Genomic DNA, 19,389 nt, shown 5'->3' with positions numbered 1-19,389 from the left:
AAACAGGCATGAACACAGTAAAGAAAAAATACTTTAAGTGAACTTTCCTTATATTTCCCACCAAAATGTACCTATAATAATAAAAAAAAAACCTGATGACATAAAAAAAACGTACCTGTATTCCCTATAATTCAAGATTCGTTTCTCCGTTATATACATAAGAATTTCCTGATATCTCCCAAATGCCAAAATTTAATACTCCATTTAACATTATAATCTGTCAAGAAGTAAAATGTCTTTCAAGATTTACAAAAAATTGTCCATCATCAGAAGGAGTTGAAGTCTCAGGCCCTAACCTTCCACTTTAAACAACTAGGGCACTGGACTAACTGGGCTAGATAATCCATAAAGTTTCTTCCAGCTGAAACATTTCAGCGAAGTGGGGTGGAGGAACATGGAGGAGGGGAGTCTCACCATTATCTACACTAATAAAAGAGAAAAATGGTAATTGGTGTACGACGCTACCCTTTCCATTGGCTAATCAGGGCTATATGCAAATTAACTGCCAACTAAGATTGGCAGTTAACTGCCAACTAAGATTGGCAGTTAATTGCCAACAAGATGGCGGTTAATTTGCATATGTAGGCACAATGCAGGGAGGCGAAAGGGAAAGCAGGAAGAAGCCCCCTGCCACTGACAGTGATCGGAAACCCAGGGAGGAGCTAAGAGCTGGGGGGCAGGGCAAAGGCGGCCCTGGGGCCGCCTTTGCCCTGCCCCCCAGCCATGATCGGAGAATCAGGCTCCTTTTCCGCCCTGGCCAGTGATAGCAGGAAGTAGGGGTGGAGCCAGCGATGGGAGCTGGGCACGGTCAAAGCTGGCAGTCCCAGGAGCTAGGGGTCCCTTGCCTGGGCCTAAAGCGGAGCCCACGATCGCGGGGCTGCTTCCACTGCGGGTCCCCGCTGCCCGGGCCGGACGCCTAGGCCAGAGGCGTTAGGCCTGGGCAGGGGCGGAGCCTGCAATCGCGGGGAGCTGGGGGTCCCCTGCCCAGGCCTGACACCTCTGCCGGAGGCCTGAGGCCTGGTCAAGGGGCCGATCCGGTGACTGGTGATTGGAGGGTGATGAGGGTCAACTCCTCTGGCCGAGGCATCAGGCCTGGGCGGGGGGCGGAGCCGGGGATTGGAGGGATATGATGGTCCCCTTGCCCAGGCCTGACCCTGCGATTGGAGGGTGATGGGGGTCAACGCCTGAGGGCTCCCAGTAAGTGAGGGGGGCAGGCTGGGCTGAGGGACACTCCCCCCCGACCCCCCACACCCAGTGCACGAATTTCGTGCACTGGGCCCCTAGTTTAAAATAAAAGACAATGCCCAATATCATAAATACACAGAGTAGCCAGAAAAGACTGAGAGGTAGGCAACTAAAATGAGAGCAAGAGAACACAACAAGCACATGCAGTAAAGACAAAATATTAGGGTTTTTGTTGTTAGACAAAAGGGGATAAAAGATAAGAGTGGTGTCAAAAAGAGATTAACGTTAGTCTAAACTAACGGATTTACTCATGAGGGTAATTTTGACGTCTAAAGGGAATAAATTAGAGGAGATAATTATAATAGCTAATAATTTTTTACTAGATGCCCAATGCACGAAATTCATGCAAGAGTAGGACTTCCTTCCCCTGGCTGCCAGGACCGGGGCTTCCTCCAACTGCTGGCAGGCACCCGAGACCCAGGCTACCCTCCAGCTGTCGGCAGGCACCGGGACCCCGGATTCCCTTGCAGCCCCGGCTTTGTCTGGAAGGTCGTCCAGAAGGATGTCTGGTCTAACTAGCATATTACACTTTTATTATTATAGATTGAGTTTTTACTATGTGTCAAGCAAAATATTAACTGAGATGAGGAATTAACAGATTTGCAGACAGTCCTTGGGTTACGTCGGACTCGATGTATGTGGTTACATTGCCATCTCCCATTTATTTATAAAAAAAAGTTCCATCATTTCGACATATTTATATATGTGCTTTATGTTTTTTATTATTTATTTACCACTAGTAAAGGTCAGGAATTGTTATTTCTTTAATTTTTTTCTACTGTTTCACTTCCTTACTGCTGTGTATGTGCTCCATGTGAGCGACATAGGTGCTTATGTAGGTGGGTTCTGACTTACAGCAAAAATCGCGTTACGTCGCGCCTTAGGAACGGATCTCTGACATAACCCGAGGACCTACTGTACTCCTCACGATAACCCTGAGTTTGATATTATCCCCATTTTTCAGATGAGGAAACTGAAAGAACATTAAGTAACTTGTTCAAGATCCCAAAGCTAGTAATTGATGGAACTATGATTCGAATCAGGCAATCTGATTTGAGAATTATACTTTTAAAAAATATATCTGTATATACTTTTAAAAATATATATATGTGTAGTTTTAAATACTTAAGTCGCTAAACCATAAAAATCGTAGAAGAAAACAGAGACAGTTAAAATTTCAGACATTTCTCATAGCAATATTTTTGTAGATATATTTCCTTAGGCAAGGGAAGCAAAGGAAAAAATAAACAAATGGAACTGCATGAAACCAAAAAGCTTCTGCATAGCAAAAGAAACCATCAATAAAATAAAAAGGGAACATATTTGCCAATGATAGATCTAATAAGGGGTTAAGTTCCAAAATATATAAAGAATGTATACTACTCAATACCAAGAAGACAAAAAACTCAATTAAAAAAAGGGCAAAGGGCACTTCTTCAAAGAGGACATACTGATGGCCAATGGTCATTTGAAAAAATGCTCAACATCAATAGTGATCAAAGAGATGAAAATTAAAACTACAATGAGATATTACCTCATGCCTGTCAGAATGGCTATCATCAATAAATCAACATACAATAAGTGCTGGAGAGGATATGGAGAAAAGGGAACACTTGTGCACTTTTGGTGAGAATGTAGATTCTCACTGTGGAAAACAGTATGGAGTTTCCTCAAAAAATTAAAATATAACTGCCTTTTGACGCCGTGACCCCACTTCTGGGAATATATCCAAAGAACCAAAACAGTAATTCAAAAGAATATATGCACACCTATGTTCATTGAAGATTTACAAAAGCCAAAATCTGGAAAGAGCAAAAGTGTTCATCAGTAGATGAGAGGATAAAAAAACTGTGGCACATTTACATAATAGAATACTACTATTATTCTATCCTAAAAAAAGGGCAATCTTAATTTTTGCAATAGCATGGATGGACCTGGAAATTATTATGCTAAGTGAAAAAGCCAGTCAGAGAGAGACAAATACCATATAGAACCAGAGGCATGGATACATGGAACAGACTGACAGCTGTGAGAAGGGAGAGGGGATTTGGGGACTGGATGAAAGAAGATGAAGAGATTAAGCAAACACATAGACACCAACAACAGTGTGGTGATAGCCAGAGGGAAAGGGGAGTGGGAGATAGGTGAAGGTGGGCAAAGGGGGGAAAATGGGGACAGAAAGAGACTTTGCTTGGACAGTGGGAGTACAATGCAGAGTGCAGATGATGTTTTATTGATTTGTACACTTGAAACCTGTATGTTTTTGTGAACCAATGTCACCCCAATAAATTTAATTTTTAAAAAAGGAAAAAAATATGCCGAAACCGGTTTGGCTCAGTGGATAAGAGCGACGGCCTACGGACTGAAAGGTCCCAGGTTCGATTCCGGTCAAGGGCATGTACCTTGGTTGCGGGCACATCCCCAGTAGGAGTTGTGCAGGAGGCAGCTGATCGATGTTTCTCTCTCATCGATATTTCTAACTCTCTATCTCTCTCTCCCTTCCTCTCTGTAAAAAAAATCAATAAAATATATTAAAAAAATATATAGTTCATTAAAAAAAAAAAAAAAAAGGAAAAAATATTAATTCACAAAGCACTATGGGCAATGTTAAGGATTTGGGTCTTTAGTCTATAAATTTAAAAAGTTATTAGAGGATTTTAAGAAGAATGGCAAGATGAGATCTATATTTCAAAACTTATTCTGAATATATCCTATATAATAAAGAGCTAATATGCTAATTATTTTTATTTTTTTAAAAAATATATTTTATTGATTTTTTACAGAGAGGAAGGGAGAGGAATAGAGAGTTAGAAACATCGATGAGAGAGAAACATCGATCAGCTGCCTCCTGCACATCTCCGACTGGGGATATGCCCGCAACCCAGGTACATGCCCTTGACCGGAATCGAACCTGGGACCTTTCAGTCCGCAGGCCGACGCTCTATCCACTGAGCCAAACCGGTTTCGGCTAATATGCTAATTAGACCGAACAGCAGAACGACTGTCTGGACAAAGCTGGGGCTGCGAGGGCTGGCTGAGGCTGCGAGGGGCTGAGAAGGCCAAGCCCCTTGCATGAATTTTGTACATCGGGCCTTTATTTATAAAATAAGAATTAAGAGAAGTCTGAATGAATGGGGGAAGTCCAGTTAAAAGGCCATTACAGTAGTCCAAGAAGAAAAGATAACTTGAAGTAGGACAGTGGTAGTATACAAAGAGAGAGTTGAGATTTCAAAGGTTAAATAGGTGGATTGAATATTGTGTGGGAAGTGAGGGTGAGAAAGACTCCCCAGGCTCTTGAGGCTTATAAAATAGTCAGTAGTGCTCTTCTCTAGGGATTGGTGCAAGAGGGATCAAGAGTTGGAGTTTGGACATATTGAATGTGATATGCCTGTCAGAGACATTTATCTAAATAAGGATAACCAAATCTGGTGACGAGACGACAGGTCTGGACTTGGAATGTATGTCTGAGAGCTATTAGTATAAGAAGACAACTGAGGATATGAACAGTAAGTATGAGTGCTTACAGCTCTTTTTGAATTTGTCCAGCAGGTCTTCCGGCTTTTACCGGAAGGCCCTAAAAAAAAGAAAGAAAAGCAGGTCATCTAGGGAGATAGTATAGAGTGAGAGAAGGGATAAGGACCAGTAAACATCAATACTTATCCATTTCAGGTTCCGAATTGTATTTTTGTAAAAATAAACATTCAATGTGGATTTTTAAATACAGCAAGAGTAACATATAATACATTCATCATGATCTTAAACTTACCAACCTAAATCTTTTGCCAAAGAAACAGGATCAGAATGATTATCAGGCAGATAAGGATCAAAGAGATTCCTAAATTATAATCACAAGATTGAGATAATATAAGAGATGCAAATGTAAAACTATTTTTTGGGGGGGGATTTTTCCTTCATAGCTTGATAAAACAAAATACATACTGATTGTTTCAAAAGTACCATAACATTTCCAAAATCAAACCCAAGATCATCTCCACCAACACGTGGTCCTCCTGCAGTGAATGGCATCACTGGCACTCCCCATATAGGCACATAAGCCAGAAACTCAAGTAATTTTTGATACTGCCCTCTTGCTCACCATCCATATCTAATCTATTACGAAGTCCTACCAATTTTCCTCTGCACAATTTTGTTCTGACTTAACTCTTGAACTTTTTTTTTTCTTACAACAGTCCTGATGACTTCACTTTTCCACTCCACAGGTTTTCTATTGGTTCCTTGAAAGGGTCAAGCTATCTGTTTTGACTCAAGACCTTTGCAAATATTCCATCTGCCTGGAATATTCTTTCCCACTACCCTCTCCTAGGTAACTTTTTCCTCACCTTTCAAATTCTGATTTCTTAAACATAACAAAAACATTCCATGCTAGCACTCAAGACTAGGACAGGTCCCTTCTTATATGGTCTTATAACATCTATGTCTTTCCCTCGTAGTACTTACCACAACAATTATTTACTTACATGATTACTCAATATCTGTCTTCCCTACTAGATTGGAATCTCTGTGAGTGCCGGACCTGTGCTCTGCTCAACATTATAGACTTAGCACCAAGCACACTGCCTGGCATGTATGAAATGATAGATAATAGTTTTAAGTAAATCCTTAATTCTAAATTACTAATAAAGTACACAGCATATCTAAAGGAGAGAAAGAATTTAGGCTGGGTCTCTGACTCCAAGCCTTGAGTACATGAGCCCTATATCATAAAGACTGCCTCTCTAGGTTGAGACAGGAGGGTCTGGTTGACAGGAGAGAAAAAAAGGAGGGATCAAGGGTCTAGATCAGCACTGTCTAAAGGAAATATAATGTGCAGGATCTAGAAACCACATTAAGAAAAGAAAAAAAAACGGGTAATATTCATTTTAATAACATATTTTATTTAATCAAATGTATCCAAAATTATCATATCACCATGTAATCAATTTTAAAATTATTGATGGGGTATCTCACATTCTAATTAAAGTCTTTGAAATCAGTGTGTATTTTATACTTACAAAACATCTCAGTTGGGATGAGCCACATGTTAAATTCTCAAGAACGACAGAAGACCAGGGACTACTGGACAGCACAAATATGGGCATTTATATCTATATGAGGAAAAAAAGTATATTTAATAGGAGTAAGATAGTCTTTTCCTTTGAAGAACTTACAATCTAACCATCAGATACAACTATTATACAAGCAAAGTATATGTGACAGAGACATACCAACCAGTCTGTAGAATCACTCAGGAAGTAAAGAAGCCCTTAAGCAATGCTACTGATAGATACATACAGGTGAGCACCTTTGTGGAAGATCCTTTCTGCAAATGATAGAAAGCCTGACTAAAACTGGCTTAAGTAAAAAGCCAGATGGGTGTGACTGGACTTAGGATTCTTTCACCCAACTCTGCTTCCTCTGGATTGGGCTCATGCTCAGGCTGTACCTGGCAGCCAGTTCCCAGCAATTTTAGGGTCACAGAGTCATAGCCCTTAGTCAGCTTCCACATTAAGCCAACAAGAGCCCCAGAATGACACCTTCCTATGTCTGATGGTCATGTACTCATCCTGAACCAATCACTGTAGCCAGGGACATGTGACGCTTTAATGGGCTAGACCTGGGTTACTTGAGTCAATGCCCCCATAAGCACATAGACTAAAGTAGAGAAAAAGTGGATCCCCAAAGAAGGGAATTAGGAGCTGGAAGTAAGGTGAGTGGATGCCATGCACACATACTCTGAAAAGTCTACTACTTTAATTTCTTCTCATTCCCAAGCACCACTCTAAATGTTAATCATTAGCACATTGCTCATTTTTAGCAGCCTATTGATCCACTATCTTTAGGGAGGAATCGATAGATGCCCTTGGTCCTAAGTGTCCATTCAGGATCGATCATGCATGTGGACTATTTTCATCTAAGCATATTGCCTTACTGCTTTACTTTCTCCTCAAACAAACTGAGTCTTAAAATTCATTTCCAGAGATTTAACTATTCTCTCCTAACTCTATTTATCCACTATTACTATATGCCAGACACTATGGCACTAATTGCTCTACAAGCATTACTTAATCTCTTCAACAAACCCTATGAAGTAGTTACCATCACCATTTTATAGATAAGGAAAATAAGGTTCCGAGGGATTAAAACAAGTAGGCTGAAAGCGACTAAAATGGAAGTCAAACTCTGGTCCATCTAGTTTCAGAGTCCATGTTTGGTGGTCCTGAAACTGGTACAATTCTACCATTCCCTTCCTCTTCCCCATCAATAAAGAAACAAAAAGACATTATTATAAGCAATATGCAATACAATCCCAGAGAAACCGCATGATTTTTAACATTTTTTCTGAAAGCATTGCCATTCCGTCCTACTCTTTGTAAAAACAAAAACAAAAAAAGTAAAACTGTGATGATAGCCGCAAAGAAAGGCAATTGTACTAATGAGCTAGAATGAAATTTCTCTGCAATCTGACTCTTCAAATAAGGCTATGATCTAATATAATAAGAGGAATATGCAAATTAGCTGGGACTCTGTAATGTCACAACTGATCTACAAGCTGCGGAGAGCTACAGGAGGGCGGCGCAGCGAGAGCTACCAGTGGCAGTGGCAGTGGGCGGGGTGGCCAGCTGAGGCAAGAGGGGTGGTCAGCTGAGGCAAGCGGCAGCAAGCTACCATGCGCAGGGCTACTAGTTTAGTATAATTAACAGTAAAGATAAATTCTCAGACAGCCAGAAGTTCACATATGAAATTAGGAAAAAGGTCACTGCAGCAAAGAGAAACAAAATAGAGTTTGTAAGAATACATCATGCATAAAGAATTCCATTATAAATTAATATTTTTCCAATAATTTATTTTATTTTTTCAAAGCTTGCATTTTACAGCAAATGCTTGTATTTCACAAGCCTATCATTAACATTTTATCTACTTGCTTTATCACAGATCTACCCATTTTTCTAACCATTTTGTTTTTTTAGGCACTACAAAGTACATTTTTGCACAAGTCAGTACACTTCTCTTTAAATATTATAGCATGTATATCATTAGCTAAAGTTCAATATTTGTTTACATTTTTCTTAAGTGTGTATTCACTGAGTTTTTGACAAATGCATATACTTATGTATCTCTATTAAGATATAGAATATAACAATCACTCCAGAAAGTTCCCTTACCTCCCCTCTAATCAATATTCTGATTTTTCCATCATAGATTACTTTTGTCAATTCTAGAATATCATATTCATGAAAACAACAAGTATGAGCTCTTTTGGTTAAGGCGTCTTTCACTTAGCATGTTTTGAGATTCATCCATGCTGTGATATATACAAGTAGTCTGTTTCTTTCCATTGCTCAGCAGTATCCCAATGTATCCTGCTTCTTACTGATGGACAACTGGGCTGTTTTCAGTCTTTGAAAATTATGAATAAAAGCTTATATAAACATTCTTTCAATAAACATATGTTATCATTTCTCTTAAGTGAATATCTAAGAGTAGGAAAGTTGGGCCACAGGTTAGGTACATGCTTAATTTTTTTTTTTTTTTTAACTGCCAGACCTTTCCCAACGTGGTTGTACCATTTGATGTTTCCACCAAGAATATCTGAGTTCTGGTTGCTTTGTATCCTTGCCAACATTTAATGTTGCCAGCCTTTTAAATCTTAGTCATTATATGTAATCACTTAACATTTTAATTACTTGTGAGTTGCAACTATTTATAAGAAGATTATTATAGCTCAAGAATAACTGCATTACATAAAATATAGGGCATTAAGGAAAATTAAAATATTATAAATACACTAGTGGCCCAGTGCATGAAATTTGTGCATGGGGAAGGGGGGTGTCCCTCTGCCTGGCCTGCACCCTCTCCAATCTGGGATCCCTCTCGCAATCTTGGACCGCTGGCTCCTTACCACTCACCTGCCTGCCTGTCTGATCACCCCTAACTAGTCTGCCTGCCAGCCTGATTGCCCCCAACTACCCCTCTCCCCCCCCCCCCCCCCCCCCCGCTGGCCTGATCACCCCTAACCACCTCTGCCTCGGCCCCACCACCAATGGCTTTGTATGGAAGGATGTCCAGACGGTCTCTTAGAAGGTCTCCTGGTCTAATTAGCATGTTACACTTTTATTAGCATAGATTTTATGTATAACTTTTATATAAACTTTTTACTACTTTCTAGAAGTCATATGATTGAAACTATACTTTCATTTAGTGTCTTATAAAAAATTATGCTGGCAAATATTAGCACTGTTACATAGAAAACTAGTGCAAAGTACTAAATTTTCTTTCTGGTCATCTCTTACTACTTGATAATATCGACAATTTATGGCTCACTTAACAATATATAATTTAGGATCCATAATATGAACTGAAAGACATTTGTTAAGCAGAATACCGTTAAAGTCTCCCTTTAAAATATAATTCCTATTTTCTATACTCAAAGAATATTATCACCTTTTCCAACATTAGCTAAAATTCCACCTTTCCATTTTGAAATTGTAGTAAAGGTCTTTCAATTAAGTTCTACAGAAAGAATAGCAAATGATGCCACCCCTTAAAATAAAAACCAAAAACACACCTTGGTACAATTACAACATCTGAATTAGCCTGTAAAAGCAAGATGACTGTCCTAGAAATGAGTAAGTCACTACTTGAATATATTGTGCCCAGTTCTAATAGAGTATGCCTAATGTAATCAATGCATTACAGAACTCAGTAGGTGATTTCCCAATTAGTTAAATGCCAGCTATCTGGTGATGACAAAGAAAAATTACTAACCACAGAGGCTTCCAGACGCCACCAGCAGTGCTTGAACAGGTGAATAGCTTCAAAGCCAGATTTCTCTTCTTATGCATTGTCCCTTACTTGTCTATATACCCTGAGTGGCCAGATTATTATGACCACCTGACGTCTGTAGGCAAATTAGCTATAATTTCACGCTGAAGTTGCTAGAGCAGTGGTTCTCAACCTTCCTAATGCCGCGACCCTTTAATACAGTTTCTCATGTTGTGGTGACCCCCAATTTCATTGATACAAATTAAACATAATTAAAGCATAGTGATTAATCACAAAAACAATACGTAATTATAAATGTGTTTTCCAATGGTCTTAGGCAACCCCTGTGAAAGGGTCGTTCGACCCCCAAAGGGGTCGCGACCCACAGGTTGAGAACCGCTGTGCTAGAGGGCCAGACCATTATAAATAGGGAAGCAGGTTGTTTACCACAACAGAAGTGATTTTTTTCTGAAGATACGGGTAAACAACGCGATTTAACAGCCTTTGAACGTGGGATATATTTGAACTTGAGTGGCCAGATTATTACGATCACCTGACGTTTGTAGGCAAATTAGCTGTACACTGCATAGTATAGCATATGGAAGCCAAAGGCCTGTTCGAACACCTTTGCTGTCTGCAGTTACCAAGATAAAACGTCTCTAATTCACACAGGAACACAAAGATTGGACAGTCGAGCATTGGAAAAAAGTCATGTGGTCTGATGAATCACGTTTCCAGTTGCATCATGTAGATGGAAGAGTGAGAATCTGGCGGAAACAGCATGAAAGTATGCACCCACATGCATGAGTACAACCCTTCAAGCTGGTGGGGGCAGTGTTACGGTTTGGGGCATGTTTTCCTGGCATGATTTGGGCCTTTTAATTCGTGTGGAACAACATCTGAATAGCACAACATACCTAAGTATCGTTGCTGATCAAGTTCATCCTATCATGTTGATGGCGTATCCCAATGGAGATGGCTTTTTCCAACAAGACAATGCACCATGCCATGGTGCTCATATTGTGCAGGAGTGGTTTCAAGAACTTGAGGGAGACTTTACCTTGCTTAGGTGGCCCCCACAATCACCAGATCTCAATCCAATTGAGCATTTGTGGGACAAAGTTAAGAGCCATCAGTTCCACAACCATCAAATCTCACAGAACTGGACAGTGCTATTCATCAGGCATGGTGTCAGATTCCTCGCATCACCTTTCAACATCTTGTGGAGTCAATGTCAAGAAGAATCACCGCAGTATTGAAGGCAAAAGGTGGCCCAACGAAGTACTGATGGGTGGTCAGAATAATCTGGCCACTCATAATAATATATATTCCATGTTCAAAGACTGTTAAATCACATTGTTTACCCATATCTTCAGAGAAAAATCACTCCTACTGTCGTGGTAAACAACCTGCTTCCCTATTTATAATGGTCTGGCCCTCTAGCAGCTTCAGTGTGAAATTATAGCTAATTTGTCTACAAACGTCAGGTGGTCATAATAACCTGGACACTCAGTGTATACCAAGAGGCAGCCAGTGCCTAAGTAGCTATTTTAAGTTGTCCTTGTACACAAATACCAGGACTGGGACATAAATTTCTAAGAAATGTTGCCTGTTTATTAGCCTAATATCACTACACTATATAGTAATAAACTTTAACTCTAACTCAGTAAAAGAAAATGACTGCAACTAATGTACCCCCGCCCCCCATACACACATCAAAAAAGCAGATGCCTGCCCTAGTCGGTTTGGCTTATTGGATAGAGTGTCAGCCCATTATTTTCTGTTATGAAAATAGTTAAATTGTAGAACACTTTATAATAGATATTCATTGAAAACCTAGAAGATAGACAAGCAACCCAGACTATTATTCCACAGATAAATATTTTAAGAAAGAAAGAAGGAAATCTAAGGCCCCTAGGGTCAAAGTGAAAAATACTCCAGCTAAGACGATGTTATAGGTTTTTTTTTATAGCAATCCATTTTCTTATGCTTGCTCCTAAATTGCTATTTTTATCAGATTTTAATGGAGGGAGAGACACTACTTTGTCAGAAAACACCATAAAAATAAATACAGTCCTAGCTAGTTTGGCTTAGTGGATAGAGTGTTGGCCTTTGCAATGAAGGTTCCCAGATTCATTTTGGGTCAAGGGCACATGCCTGGGTTGTGGGCTTGATCCCTGGTGGTGGTGCATGTAGGAGGCAGCCAATCAATGATTCTTTTTCATCATTGATGTTTCTATCTCTCTCTCCCCCTCCCTTCCTCTCTGAAATCAATAAAAAAAATTAAATAAATAAATACAAAAACCATGCAGGTAATCATCTCACTAAACAAGTATCATTATAAAAAGGGTTAAATCAAATCAAAGTTCTTGCTGATAGCTCATTACAAAAGTCAAAGTATATACACATTTTTAGGTGTCATATCTGTAACAAAGAAGCAATCACTAAAAACATTTTTTAATATTTATTTTTTCATTTCTAGTTTACCTTCATTATCCTATATAATAAAAGGCTAATATGTAAATCGACTGAATGGTGGAACCATTGGTCGCTATGACATGCACTAACCACTAGGGGGCAGACTCTCAATGCAGGAGCTGCCCCCTGGTGGTCAGTGCACTCCCATAGAGTTAGCACTGCTTAGCCAGAAGCCCTGAGCTGGGTTGATGTCTGGCGAGCACAGTGGCAGTGGCAGGAGCCTCTCCCACCTCCGCAGCAGCACTAAGGATGTCCGACTGCCGGCTTAGGCCTGCTCCTGGGGAGTGGGTCTAAGCCAGGGGTGGGCAAACTTTTTGACTTGAGGGCCACAATGGGTTCTTAAACTGAACCGGAGGGCTGGAACAAAAGCATGGATGGAGTGTTTGTGTGAACTAATATAAATTCAAAGTAAACATCATTACATAAAAGGGTGCGGTCTTTCTTTTTTTTAGTTTTATTCATTTCAAGTGGGCCGGATCCGGCCCGCGGGCCGTAGTTTGCCCATGGCTGGTCTAAGCTGTCAGTCGGACATCTCCCGAGGGCTCCCAAACTGTGAGAGGGTGCAGGCCAGACTGAGGGACCTCCTCCCCTCCCCGAGTGCACAAATTTTGTGCACCGGGCCTCTAGTTATTTTATATTAGTTTCAGTTGTACAGAAAGTGGTTAGACATTTACATAATTTATAAAGTGATCCCCCTCATAAATCTAGTACCCACCTGGCATGATACATAGTTATTACAATATTATTGCCTATATTCCCTAGGCTCTACTTTAAATCTCTTGACTTATTTTGTAACTACCAATTGTACTTCTTACTTCCTCATTTTTCACCCAGCCCCTCCCCCATCCCATATTGCAACCATCAGTTTGTTCTTCATCTATCAGTCAGTTTGTCCATTTATATTGTTTAGATTCCACATAAAAATAAAATCATATGAGATTTGTCTTTCTCTGTCTGACTTATTTTACTTAGTATAATACCTTCTAGGTCCATCCATGTTACTGCAAATGGTAAGATTTCATTCTTTCTTTATGGCCGAGTAATATTCCATTGTATATATATACCACTTCATCTTTATCCAATCATCTATTGATGAGAACTTAGGTTGCTTCCATATCTTGGCTATTGTAAATGAACACAAGAGATGCATATATCTTTTCTAATTAGTGTTTTAGATTTCTTCTTTAGACAGACACCCAAGTAGTTCTATTTTTAATTTTTTGAGGTACCTCCATAAAGTTTTCCATAGTGGCTGCACAAATTTGCAATCCCAACAACAATATATAAGGGTTCCCTTTTCCTACATTCTTGCTAATACTTGTTGTTATGTTGATTTATTCATGATAGCCATTCTGACAGGTGTGAGATGATATCTGAATGTGGTATTAATTTACATTTCTCTGATGATTAGTGATGTTCAACATCTTTCCATATGTCCATTGCCTATCTGTATGTTCTCTTTGAAGAATATCTATTCAAGTCCTCTGGCATGTTTTTTGTTGTTGTTGATTTGTATGAGTTCTTTATGAAATTTGAATATTAACCCATTACCAGATGTATCATTGGCCAATATCTCCTCCCAATCAATTGGATGTCTTTTCACTTTGTTGATGGTTTCTTTTGCTGTGCAAAAACATTTCAGCTTGATGTAGTCTCATTTGGTTATTTTTTTGTTTCTCTTGCCCAAGGAACTATATGAACAAAAATATTACTAAGAGTAATGTCACAGAGTTTACTGCCTGTGTTTTCTTCTAGGAGTTTTATGGTTTCAAATCTTACATTTACTTATTTGATCCATTTTGAGTTTACTCTTGTATATGGTATAAGAAGGTGGTCTAGTTTCATTTCTTTGCATGTATCTGTTCAGTTATCCCAACACCATTTGTTGAATAGATGTCTTTACCCCACTGTACAGGGTTGACAAAAATAGGGTTACAGTTGTTTATATGGATAAAGACATGCATGTTATTATTACAATAGCTTTATTACTAAAAATAATGTCACAATGGCACAGTGTACTTAGGTACAATCTCATAAGTGCTCAAATTGCCTATCTTCATTATTGACACATTCTTGTAGCCTACTTGCTATACTCAAACACACTTTAGCAGAGACCTACTTTTGCCCCCCCTCCCCCTGTATGTTCTGGCCTCCTTTGTCATAGATTAATTGACCATACAGGTATGGGTTTATTTCTGGGCTCTTTATTCTGTTCCATTGATGTGTCTGTTTGCATACCATTTTAAATACTTTAGCCTTATAGTACAGTTTGGTAAAAAGTAGCATGATACCTCCAACTTTGTTCTTCTTTCTAAAGATTGCTTTGGCTATTTGGAGTCTTTTGTGGTTCCATATAAATTTTAGAATTATTTGTTCTAGTTCTGTGAAAAATGCCATTGTATCGTATATGACTGTTTTCTTAATTTCTGATAGTTTGTTATAGGTGCATAAAAATGTGACCAATTTCTATATATTAGTTTTGTATTCTGCTACTTTACGGGATTCATTTATCAGTTCTAGTTGCTTTTTAGAGGAATCTTTAGACTTCTCTCTATATAGTATCATGTTACCGGCAAATTATGACAGTTTAACTTCTTCCTTACCAATTTGGATGTCCTTATATATTTTTCTTGTCTGATGGCTGTGGCTAAGACTTCTAGTATTATGTTAAATAAAAGTGGCATAAGTAGGCATCCTTGTTTCTAATCTTAAAGAAAATGCTTTTAGCTTTTCCCTACTGAGTATGAAGTTAGCTGTGAGTTTGTCATAAAAGGCCTTTATTATGTTGAGGTATCTTCCCTCTGTTACATTTTGTGAGAGTTTTTATCATAAATGGACACTGGATATTGTCAAATGCTTTTTCTGCATCTACTGATATGATCATATGATTTTCATCATTTGTTTATGTAGTGTATCACCTTAATTAATTTGTGGATATTAAACCAACTTTGCATCCCAGGAATAAATTTCACTAGATTACAGTGTATGATCCTCTTAATGTATTTCTGGGTTTGGTTTGTTAATATTTTGTGGAGATATTTGCATCCGTGTTCATCAGAGAGATTGGCCTATAATTTTCTTTTTTTGTAATGTCTTTGTCAGGTTTTAGAATCAGGGTACTCCTTCACAGGAGGCCTAACATGCTGCTGCTGCCATGTCTCTAGTGATTCCTGAGAAGTTCCAGCACATTTTGTGAGTATTCAACACCAATATTGATGGACACAGGAAAACAGAGTTTATTATCACTGAAATTAAGGATATGGGGCAAAGATATGTTCATGTGGTGTTGAGGAAAGCAGACATCAATCTCACCAACAGGGCAGGAAAGCTCAGAGAGGATGAGAAGGAATGTGTGATCACCATTATCCACAGAATCCACATCAGTACCAGATTCTAGACTGGTTCTTGGACAGAAGGATGTGAAGGACAGAAAATAAAGCCAAGTCTTTGCCAACGGTCTGGACAACAAACTTCATGAAGACCTGGAGCAGCTGAAGAAAATTCAGGCCCACATAAGGCTGCACCACTTCTGTGGTCTTCATGTTCAAAGCCAGCACACCAAGGCCATGGGATGCTGGGGCTGCACTGTGGGTGTGTCCAAGAAGAAATAAATCTATAGGCCTTGTATGTTAATAGTTTATATACCTAAAAATATGACCTTAGGAGCCATCCCTTCTCTTGCATTTTTTTGGAACAGTTTAAGGACAGATATTAATTCTTCTTTGAATGTTTGGCAAAATTCACCTGTGAAGCCATCTGGTTCAGAACTTTTGTTTACTGGGAATTTTTTATTTCGTTAGTTATCAGTCTATTCAGATTTTCTGTTTCTTCTTGATTCAGTTTGGAAGAGTGTACGTTTCCAGAATTTATGCATTTCTTCCAGATTGTCCAATTTGTTGGCATATAACTATTCATAGTATTTCTTATAATCCTTTGTATTTGTTTCAGTATTCACTTCTCCTCTTTCGTTTCTGACATTATTTGTGTCCTCTTTTTTTTCTCTTGATGAATTTGGTTAAAGGTTTATTAATTTTATCTTTTCAAAGAACCAGCTCTCAGTTTCATTGATCTTTTATCATTTTTAGACTCTATTTCATTTATTCACACTCTGATATTTCCTTCTACTCATTTTGGCCTTTGTTTGTTGTTCTTTTTCTAGCTCCTTTAAGTGTAAAGTTAGGTTGTTTGAGATTTTTCTTGTTTCTTGAGGTAGGATTGTAATGCTATTAATTTCGCTCTTATAACTGCTTTCATTGTTCACCATAGATTTTGAGTTGTGTTTCATTTTTGTCTCTTTGCATTTCTTCCTTGACCTCATCGATTTCTTCCTTGATCTCACTATGAACCCATTCATTATTTAGTAGCATGTTACTTAGACTCCAAGTATTTGTGTGTTTTCATTTTCTTCTTGTAACTGATTTCTAATTGTGGTTGAAGAAGATGCTTGATATAATTTCAATCTTCTTAAATTTATAGAGACTAGTTTTGTAGTCTATACTAGAAAATGTTCCATGTGCACTTGAAAAGAATGCATATTCTGATGCTTTGGTGTGAAGTGCTATTAAAATATCAATTAAATACATATCCTATCTAATAAAAGAGAAACATGGTAATTAGCGTACGACCGCTACCCTTCCCATTGGCTAATCCGGGTGATATGCAAATTAACTGCCAGCCAAGACGGCAGCCAGGCAGCTTGAAACTCACATGAGGCTTGCTTGCTTCAGTGACGGAGGAAACCAACGTTCCCCGCCTGCCTTGCTGGCCTCTGAGCCTGCAGTTTGAAACATTGTAACAAATATAGAAGCTAAACAAAACTCCAGAAACATGCTTTCAGCGAGCCGGGATCTCAGAGCTGGAGTTATACATTGTTTTGATTATAGAATCCAAACAAACCAGATACCTGCTTTCAGCAGCAGAGGCCTCAGAGCTGGAGCCAGAGCTAAAGCTGGCCCAGAATAAAAAAAAAAAAAAAAAAAAAAAAGGAGCAGTTGGGAGCTTCAGCCCTCAGCCCCTCACCCAGACTGGCCAGGCACCCCAGTGGGGACCCCCACCCTGATCCAGGACACCCTTCAGTGCAAACCAGCCAGCACCACCCATGCACCAGGCCTCTATCCTATATAGTAAAAGGGTAATATGCTTCCCAGCACCGGGATCAGCGGAGCCGAGAGGCCTCCCGGCACCAGGATCAGCGTGACAGGGGGCAGCGCCCAAACCCCCTGATCGCCCTGCGGCTCTGTGTGTGACAGGGGGCGGGGCCACAACCTCCCTATCCGCCCTGCTCTGTTCGTGACAAGGGAAGGCGCCCCAACCTCCTGATCAGCCCTGTTCTGTGCCTGATACGGGGGAGCTCCCCAAACCCCTGATCGCTCTGCGGCTCTGTGTGTGACAGGGTGCGGTGCCCCAACGACCCCCCCCCCCCCACGGGCCCTGCTCTGTTTGTGACAGGGTAGAGCCATAACCTCCCATCGGCCCTGCCCTGAGTGTGAGAGTGGCGGCGCCCCAACCCCCTGATCGGCCCTGCTCTGTGGGTGATAGAGGGCGGCACCCCAAACCCCCCCACCTCCACGGACCCTGCTCTGTGTGTGATGGGGTAGAGCCATAACCTCCCCATCGGCCCTGCCCTGAGTGTGACAGTGGCAGTGCCCCAACCCCCTGATCAGCCCTGCTCTGTGGGTGATAGAGGGCGGCGCCCAACCCCCTGATCCGCCCTGCTCTGTGTGTGACGGGGCGGTGCCCCAACTCCCCTATCGGCCTTACTATGTGCGTGACAGGGGGGAGCTCCCCAACCTCCTGATCGACCCTGCTCTGTGCGTGACAGGGTAAGGAGCCCCAACCCCCCTGATGGGCCCTGCTCTGTGCGTGACAGGGGGCAGCGCCCCAACCCCCGGATAGGCCCTGCTCTGTGCGTGTCAGTGGGTGGCGCTGCAACCTCCCCATCGACCCTGCCTTGAGTGTGACAGGGGGCGGTGCCCCAACCCCCCAATCAGCCCTACCCTGAGCGTGACTGAGGGTGGCATCGCAACCTCCCAATCTGCCTTGCTCTGTGCATGACAGGGGAAGGCGCCCCAACTCCCCAATCGGCCCTGCTCTGAGCCCGACCAGGGGCTGCACCTAGGGATTGGGCCTGCCCTCTGCCACCCGAGAGCAGGCCTAAGCCAGCAGGGCGTTATCTCCCGAGGGGGTCCCAGACTGTGAGAGGGCATAGGCCGGGCTGAGGGACCCCACCTTCCCCCCGAGTGCACAAATTTTTGTGCACCGGGCCTCTAGTTGTCTAATATATCACTTAAGGCTGCTCTTTCCTTGTTGCTTATTTGCCTGGATGTTCTATCCTTTGATGTCAACAGGGTGTTAAAGTCCCCTGCAATTATTGTATTACTGTTGATATATCCCTTTAAGTCTGTCAATATTTACTTTATGAATTTAGGTATGCCTAGGTTGGGTAAATGTTTATAAGGGATTTAGCCCTATATTATCATGTAGCTTCATTCTCTGTCTCTTGTTACAGCCTTTGTTTTAAAGCCTATTTTGTGTAAGTATTGCTACCCTTAGGTTTTTTGTTGTTTGTTTCCATTTGCATGAAATATCTTTTCCCATTCCTTTACTTTCAGTCTCTGTGTGTCTTTCAATCTGAAATAGGTTTCTTGTAGACAGCATATGTATAGGTCTTGTTTTCTTATCCAGTCAATCATCCTATGTCTTTTGATGGGAACGTCTAATCCATTCACATTTAAGGTGATTACTGACAGGTATGTAGTTGTCAGTTCCTTATTTATATATTTTCTTCTTTTTTTTTAAAAAAATATGTTTTTATTGATTTCAGGGAGAGGAAGAGATAGATAGAAACACTGATGATGAGAGAGAATCATCAAACAGCTGCCTCCTGCACGGCATCTACTGGGG

General features: G+C 40.5%; 1 protein-coding gene, 1 non-coding gene and 1 pseudogene across 8 annotated transcripts in view; 2 read left to right on the top strand and 1 right to left on the bottom strand.

The window, feature by feature from the left end:
- LNX2 (ligand of numb-protein X 2) overlaps positions 1 to 19,389 on the bottom strand; it is an 88,588-nt gene that overhangs the window by 48,641 nt on the left and 20,558 nt on the right. For 5 of the 7 annotated variants that reach the window (XM_036301210.1, XM_036301216.1, XM_036301215.1 and 2 more), the window contains exon 2: positions 6,258 to 6,350. The exons of 1 other annotated variant lie outside the window; for it this stretch is intronic. The gene's annotated coding sequence lies outside the window, so the exon portion shown is untranslated. Of the gene's footprint in view, positions 1 to 4,769; positions 4,820 to 6,257; positions 6,351 to 19,389 lie in introns of all 7 variants that reach the window. One more of the 7 variants, XM_036301211.1, reaches the window with a different exon arrangement.
- LOC118652292 lies at positions 4,760 to 4,822 on the top strand. The gene has a single exon (XR_004966546.1). It is a non-coding gene; the product is annotated as a U7 small nuclear RNA (small nuclear RNA).
- LOC118651736 lies at positions 15,641 to 16,097 on the top strand (annotated as a pseudogene).

The sequence above is a fragment of the Myotis myotis genome, unplaced genomic scaffold, assembly GCF_014108235.1.
Source record: "Myotis myotis isolate mMyoMyo1 unplaced genomic scaffold, mMyoMyo1.p scaffold_m19_p_3, whole genome shotgun sequence".
NCBI lineage: Eukaryota > Metazoa > Chordata > Mammalia > Chiroptera > Vespertilionidae > Myotis > Myotis myotis.
This window is presented reverse-complemented; position numbering and strand designations above follow the sequence as displayed.